A 7,633-nucleotide genomic window follows, 5' to 3' on the forward strand; every position below is an offset into this window, starting at 1 on the left:
TTTCAGGACATCCAGGGATACACAGAAAAAACTTGTCTTGATAAACCAAGCAAGCAAGCTCCAGGCAGAACACAGTACACATATATACATGTGGACAAAGCACTCATATATATAAACATAAGAGAATAATAAATCATGTTTAATAGATATCCCCAAAGATTCAGCAGTGGCACTTATATTTTAGGGGTAGCCTACAGCCATCAGACTGGACTTATAAACCAAAGAATAATTACATATCTGGTACTATAAGCCTTTCCGTGGCCAATAACTCCACGGATCATAGATAGCTTAGTATTGTCATGTTCCCTGAGACAGTATAATTTGTAACTGCGTTCTTTTTTAAAGATTTATTATTACTTATATTTATTTATTTATTTTTGGTTTTTTCAAGACAGAGTTTCTCTGTGTAGCCCTGGCTGTCCTGGAACTCACTCTGTAAACCAGGCTGGCCTCCAACTCAGAAATCTGCCTGCCTCTGCCTCCCAAGTGCTAGGATTAAAGGCATGGGCCACCACGCCCAGCTTAAGATTTATTTTTTTTTAATGTATATGAGTCCATTGTAGCTGTCTTCAGACACACCAGAAGAGGGCATCAGATCCCATTACAGATGGTTGTGAGCCACCATATGACTGCTTGTAATTGAACACAGGACCTCAGGAAGAGCAATCATTGCTCTTAACTGCTCTCTCCAAACCCCTCTAACAGCATTCTTACTACTTATCCTTATACACATAGATAAGTGTGCTCTCATCCTTCATCCTGGGAGTTTCTTTTGCAGCAGAGACAATTGCAGAAAGTCACAACTGATCAAAATGCAGAGAAGTGCCTACCACAGTGTACCAAATGCCAATTGATATATCCACACCATAACACAAGCCCCTGCATCTAAGGCTCAGAGAACACCACATAGAAAGCGGGAGAGAGAGAGAGAGAGAGAGAGAGAGAGAGAGAGAGAGAGAGAGGAATGGCCAAGCCAGCTCAGTCAGTCAACTGTTTCTCCAGCTCAGGAGTGAGATAAAAAAAAAAAAAAAAAAAAGACAATTAGATAACGTTGTAGCATGACCCCAGGCAGTTCTGAGGCTGAGGCTGAGGTGGGTTTATTTTTTCCCAATCTACTTTTACACCATTTTAATTACATGCAAGTAATAAGGGCAAGCAGTACAATAAACACAAATAGTCAAGGAACAAGCAAAGCAACAAAGTCCCGTGATCATTGTTCCTAAGGGCTTATCAGGATGACCAAGATATCTGAGCCTACTTCCCTGTCCTAGCCTAAAATTTTATTCTTGCCTGAAGCCTACTTCTTTGTTATATCCTAAAATTAGATTCCTGCCTGAGCTTACTTCCTTGTTCATGGCCCAATGTCAGATTCCTTCCTGAAGCCCATTTTCTTGTCCATGGCCAATGTCAGATTCTGTCAGGTGGCCCCAAAATCTCTCCACAAAGGAAAGAAGAAAGGGGGGGGAAGAAAGAGGGGGGAAGGAAGGGAAGAAAGAAAGAAAGAAAGAAAGAAAGAAAGAAAGAAAGAAAGAAAGAAAGAAAGGAAGGAAGGAAGGAAGGAAGGAAGGAAGGAAGGAAGGNAGAAAGAAAGAAAGAAAGAAAGAAAGAAAGAAAGAAAGGAAGGAAGGAAGGAAGGAAGGAAGGAAGGAAGGAAGGAAGGAAGGAAAGAAAGAAAGAAAGAAAGAAAGAAAGAAAGAAAGAAAGAAAGAAAGAAAGAAAGAAAAGAGTAAAATGTTGCAAGAGCCAGAGGACCAGGATGTCTTCTGTGAGATTGTGTCTTCTAGGAATAATAGAGAAACTGCACCTGTTGGACCCACACCAGGGAAGTCAGGGAATCCCAAAAAAACACGAGAGGCCTTTTTGTTGTAAAAGCATGAGGCAGTTTAATGGCAGGGCCCTGGGCTGATACCCATCTCACACAGGAGACAAAGGAATCGACCCTAAGACCCAAAAAGAAGGTTTTTATAGGGAGAGGGTAGGGGGTTGGGGGATTTTGGGGGGGAACTTGGCAGAGCTTCACACAATTGCCTTGATTACAAGTCAGTAGAATAATACACGCAGGTTGTAGCATCAACAATTCCAGGGAGAGTCAGCGAGACCCAGGCCGCCAGATGGCCAATGAGTCAATTAAAAGATAAAATAACCCAGCACTTGGGAGGCAGAGGCAGGTGGATTTCTGAGTTCGAGGCCAGCCTGGTCTACAGAGTGAGTACCAGGACAGCCAGGGCTAAACAGAGAAACCCTGACTCGAAAAACAAAACAGAACAAAATAATAATAAAATAAAATAAAATAACCCAAAACAGTTCCTGTGTTTATGTCTATCCTTGGGGCCACCCATCCTCAGGAATGTCCAAACAACGGGCTCTCCTGGACATGCCTGGACTTGTTATTGTAAGATCTTCAGCTAGGCCTTCAGGGCCTGTCAGGACATGCTGGACTTGCCTCAGGCCTTCAGGTTCCTAATATTGCCCTATTTGTCTCATGTTAGGCTTTTGACTATAAGTTCTTTGCTTTCTTGGACCCAATTCCTTTCATTTTACGGAGACTTGCACACCCATAAAATCTCAACGATACGGTAGCCAAAATAACACCCTAACCATGACCACACCAGTGCATAGGGGACATCTCAGAAGGGACCCACCGTTACATGAAGAGCTACAGGCAAGTAATGACTGCTGAGAAAGGGAGAATCAGTCTCCTCTAGGAATGGGTCACCTAATTGGTAATCCAACACAAGTAGTCAACCCTAAAAACACGCAAGCAATAATACTAAGTGTATTTATATTTGAATGCATACATACATACACACACATAATGAAAGGGAGAATATGAGATCAATAATTTGAGCTGAGGCAGACAAAGAGAAGTGTTTGTGTTGATTAATGGTTTATTAACTTGCCACAAGCTAGAGTCATCTAGGAAGAGGAAACCAAAACTGAGCAATGTCTCCATCAGTTTGGCGTCTAGACAAGTCTGTGGGACATTTCCTTGATTATTGATTGACCTGGAAGGGCCCAGCCCAGTATGAGCAGTGCCATCTCTAGGTAAGTAAGTGGTCCTGGAAGAATAAGAAAGCAGGTGAGTGAGCCCTGACAGCAAGCCAGAGAGCGACACCGACACCGGTCTGCGGCCTCTACTTCAGTTCCAGCCTAAACATTCCCTTCCTGCCCATAGTTCTCACCGTGACTTCCCTCAGGAATGGAATGCAATGTGGAGGGGAAGGTGAGCCAAAGAAACCCATTCCTCCCCAAGCTGTTGTTGTCCTAATATTGTATCACAGTCCTAGGAAGCAAACTAAAACTGAGTTGGAAAGAGAGAAAGAAGGAAGAAAATTTATGTAAATACTGTACCTATATATGAAATTCTAAAGAAATTTCTCAGTTTTTCATAGTTCTCTACATCTACAAACTGGTATTTAGGTTGGAAAGTCAGGACTCTCAGGTTGATTTGAGTATCATAGAAACAAAAATTATCAAGAAAACATGCACCTTGGATTCCTAGAAAGTGGAAATTGATACCATAAATGTTGGGTTTAAATGTTATAATCTATTTTTATCTGAAAGCACAACACTTAATTTAAGCATTCCAAATAGCATTGACTTTAAAACGGTCGACCTTTCCTAGCCCCATTCTTACTAGTTTCTGCTGAAATACCTAAGACCCTCTGGGCTGAACAAAGTTCAGTACTCTGGCAACTGTTAACAGTGTGTCCAACCTTCTGTGACACACCACTGTCATTTACAAAGGCCACATTCAGAAGAACAATCAGTCTGTTTTGGTTAGAGCGCCTGCCGGACAATCCTGCCAGACTTCTATCAATCCCCAGGACCCAAGGAGTAGAGAGGAGGTTCTGACTCGGACTGCCACACCCATGGGGGGGAAGGGCGTCCACACACACACAGGGAAATATATGAACAAAAGGTATTTGTAAAAAGAACTGTATAAGCCAGGCATGCTGGCGCACGCCTTTAATCCCAGCACTTGGGAGGCAGAGACAGGTGGATTTCTGAGTTTGAGGCCAGCCTGGTCTACAGAGTGAGTTCCAGGACAGCCAGGGCTATACAGAGAAACCCTGTGTCGAAAAACCAAAAAAAAAAAAAAAAAGAATTGTGTAATTGAATTGCAAAAATAGTCTCATGTCTGAAGTTTAAGAGTTTTGTGATGGGCTTTCACAACTTTCCTAGGGACCATATGGGCTACAGACTGGATTTGCATGTCACAGGTTTACCTAGAGATCCTTTTGGGAGACGATTGCACACTCAGAAAGCACTCTGAAATCCTGTTGGTAAGTGAAACTTAACGACATATAATACTATTGATTCCTTAGAATTTTGTTGACATTTTCTTTCAGATTTAATGGCATCAATTTTTTTTTTGGGGGGGGGAGTTGTCTGTTTTATGATTAAAATTCTTTTTTGGATTTGGATGTTAACTGATCTATTAAATCAACCTTATGATCCAGTTTTTAGTTCTTTATATCCAAATACATTATTGTTGATTTTTAAAAATATTCTGTTTTTAAGTTTGTGTGTGTGTAGATTTGTACACATGAACACAGGCGCCTGAGGCCAGAAGAGGGTGTAGGAGTCACTGGAGATAGAATTACAGGCGTTGGTAACCCGTGCAATTAGTATCTGGAAACTGTACTCCAAAGATAAGAACATGGAATATCCAGTGATCGGTTCTTTTCTTTTCTTTTTTAAATTTCGACACGGGCATTCTTTCTTTTTTAAATTTCGACGCGGGCTTCTCGAACTCGCAAACCTCCTTCCTCAGCCTCCCTAGTGATGAGATTACATGTTGTGGATACATATACTACACTATTCACTTAAAGTGACAGCTTCATACTATTTTTAAGGCTGAAGACAATTTTATAATGGTTATTTACCCTCTAGCATCATCTTAACAAGTAAAAGACACCTTGGGGAGTATAATGAAACTGTATGTGTCTGCAACGAAAAGAGTGCACAACAACTTGTACTATACAGGGCCAGCCACAACCACAAACTGGGGGCTCACAAGAGTGAGCCCATCGTCGCCGGAAGTAAGATCGGAAGTAGCGCTTTCCTGCCCGCGGCCTGCTGGGACTTGTAGTTCGAGTCCTCGACGATACCCGGGAGTCCTGCGTTACCAGGTGTGGGTTCTACCTACAAGAGGTGAGCAGGGCTGGGCTGCCCCAGGGGTGGGCAGCGGTGTCCTGGTCCAAACTAGGGGGCATCGCCACGCGGATCCAGGCTCAGAGGCTGGGAAGGCGCCCTGCGGCTGCGGTCTCACGTCTAGCAGTCGCCGTACCCCCCAACCCCCCAGTAACACCCCGTGCACAAGGCCACCCTCACGGAGGGCCAGGCCCCTGCAGCAGAGCAGACCGCAGCTCCGAAGACACCCTCCTCTTGCTTGGCCAAGCTCTGACCTGGGTGGGTCCAATGATGATGTTGGTGGACATCAGGAGACCTTGAGAGAGGCTCCTGAGAGAGGCCCCTAAGAGTACTAAGGTTTCCGCTGCGCAGCCCTCCCCTCTGCGTCCTAGAAACCAGTCAGATTTCTGAGAATAAGGTCTGGCGAGGGATATTGGGTAACTGTAATTTACGCAGTGAGAAGATGCACAGAACCTGAGAACACCCACTCCAGAACTTCAGTATAGAAATAGATTGGTCGCCGGGCGTGGTGGTGCACGCCTTTAATCCCGGCACTCGGGAGGCAGAGGCAGGTGGATTTCTGAGTTTGAGGCCAGCCTGGTCTACAGAGTGAGTTCCAAGACAGCCAGGGCTACACAGAGAAACCCGAAACCCTGTCTCGAAAAACCAAAAAAAAAGAAGAAAGAAAAAGAAAAAAAGAAAAGAAAGAAATAGGTTGGTCTGAGGAGATGGGCATGTCAGAACTACCCTACAAAGAATCTGCCCCTCCCTGAGAATATGACAGGCTCCAGGTGACTTGGAATTTCTTTCACCAAAAATGCCTCATCTCTGAGCTATACAGCTTTTCTTTCTGAGAACAAACTAGGAAATCAGCGTGGAGTACCTGCCTAGAGTGAGGTCTTGTACCTTGTGGTCTTTCTCTTTATTGTCAAGCTTCGTGGTGAGATTGGTATTTTATACAAGGGAACGAGAGCATCTGGGACATTACAATATGTATCTAGCAAACGGTATCAACAGGTTCAGCATAGGGTCTGCTGACCCGGAAGTTCTACGTTAGTTCTCACTAGACTGCCTTGCCACCATGTGGGGTACTCCTCAAAACATCCAACTAAGCTCTTCTGAAAGGCTCTACGGAGCATTTTTGCCCTGTAGTCTGGAAGTCGGCTTCTCCTCTCAGACATTTCACTCGTGTATGTTCCACGAGTTACTCTTCGTTGTTAAGACCCAAATATCTTGGGTAATGAGTTTGTAAGGAGCAAAGATCTGTCTGCTCACAGTTCAGTCCTTTTAGTCTATCATTACTTGACTCAATTTTGGACCTATGAAACAGTTTGGTTCACCTTCTGTGGGAAAGACCTGGATCCCAGTATCATCTTTAAGGTCACATCCCCAGTGACCTAAATTCTTCCTACTAAGTCCTGCCTCCTAAGGATTTGACCTCCTTAGGTGAGATCAAAACTGTAGCTCGTCGGAGATCATTCCATGTTAGTATATGCCCATCTAATGCTAAGTGGGAAAACAAGATTATAAACTGAAGCTTTTCATCAAAGAACCCATCTTCTTGGTGAGCAGATTATATGTAGCCATCATACACATGTGGTGGTTAATCTTGACTGATATTAATTGAACTGAGAGATTCCTAGGAATTAGTGAAGCACACTTCTTCCTGAGTCTCTAAAGGTGTTTCCAGAGAGTGCTGGATCATGAGGGCTCTAGCCTTGGGGATGTTTCATTGTGGATTAAAACCTTGAGACTTTTGGAAGGTGGTAGAACTGTGGAAGGTGGAGTCTGGGTGAAGGAGGCAGGTCCCTGGGTTGAAGCAAAGCCTTGGGAGTCTTGCCCTGGCTCTTTCCTGCTCTTCCACCCTACTTTATGCCTGCCATCAGCTGAACCGCATGTTTCCCACAATGCCCTACCGTGATGGGGGTCTAAAACCGTGACTCAAATAAATCTCTCCTTAAGTTGTTCATTTGGGTATTTGGTTGCAGCTACGAGAAAGCAAGTGCCGTGTGTATTAACAGTGATCATTGTCCGCTGTGGAAGTGAAGGACATGAGGAATTTAATTAAGCAGCTGCTCAGTGGCCACAAAGTCATGTCTGAAAAGGTGTGTCAAAACCATGTGGTGGTTTTTAAAACTTCTGATTCCTAGCCCTGCTGGAAAGAAAACAACTCCTCTCTCATTCTCCCGATCTCTGTGCACCCAGTGTTATTGTGAAATATCTCCACATATGCTTAGTGCCAGCGATTCTAATGGGAGGTACGATGAGCTGCCCAAGGTCTTCTATGCTCTGATTGTCCTGTCCTCTTTCATCAACAGGTCTGCATATGTAGTTATAATAAAATTTAAAATTGCCAAACGGGCCGGGCGTGGTGGCGCACACCTTTAATCCCTGCACTCGGAAGGCAGAGGCAGGCAGATTTCTGAGTTCAAGGCCAGCCTGGTCTACAAAGTGAGTTCCAGGACAGCCAGGGCTATACAGAGAAACCCTGTCTCGA

At 44.1% G+C, this 7,633-nt stretch overlaps 1 protein-coding gene across 1 annotated transcript in view; it reads left to right on the plus strand.

The window, feature by feature from the left end:
* Window positions 1–5,108: 5,108 nt before the first annotated feature.
* Window positions 5,109–7,633, plus strand: part of Znf239 (zinc finger protein 239) — an 8,275-nt gene continuing 5,750 nt past the window's right edge. The window contains 2 exon segments of the mRNA XM_021189875.2: window positions 5,109–5,157; window positions 7,125–7,241. The gene's annotated coding sequence lies outside the window, so the exon portion shown is untranslated.

This window comes from Mus pahari, chromosome 2 (genome assembly GCF_900095145.1).
Source record: "Mus pahari chromosome 2, PAHARI_EIJ_v1.1, whole genome shotgun sequence".
NCBI lineage: Eukaryota > Metazoa > Chordata > Mammalia > Rodentia > Muridae > Mus > Mus pahari.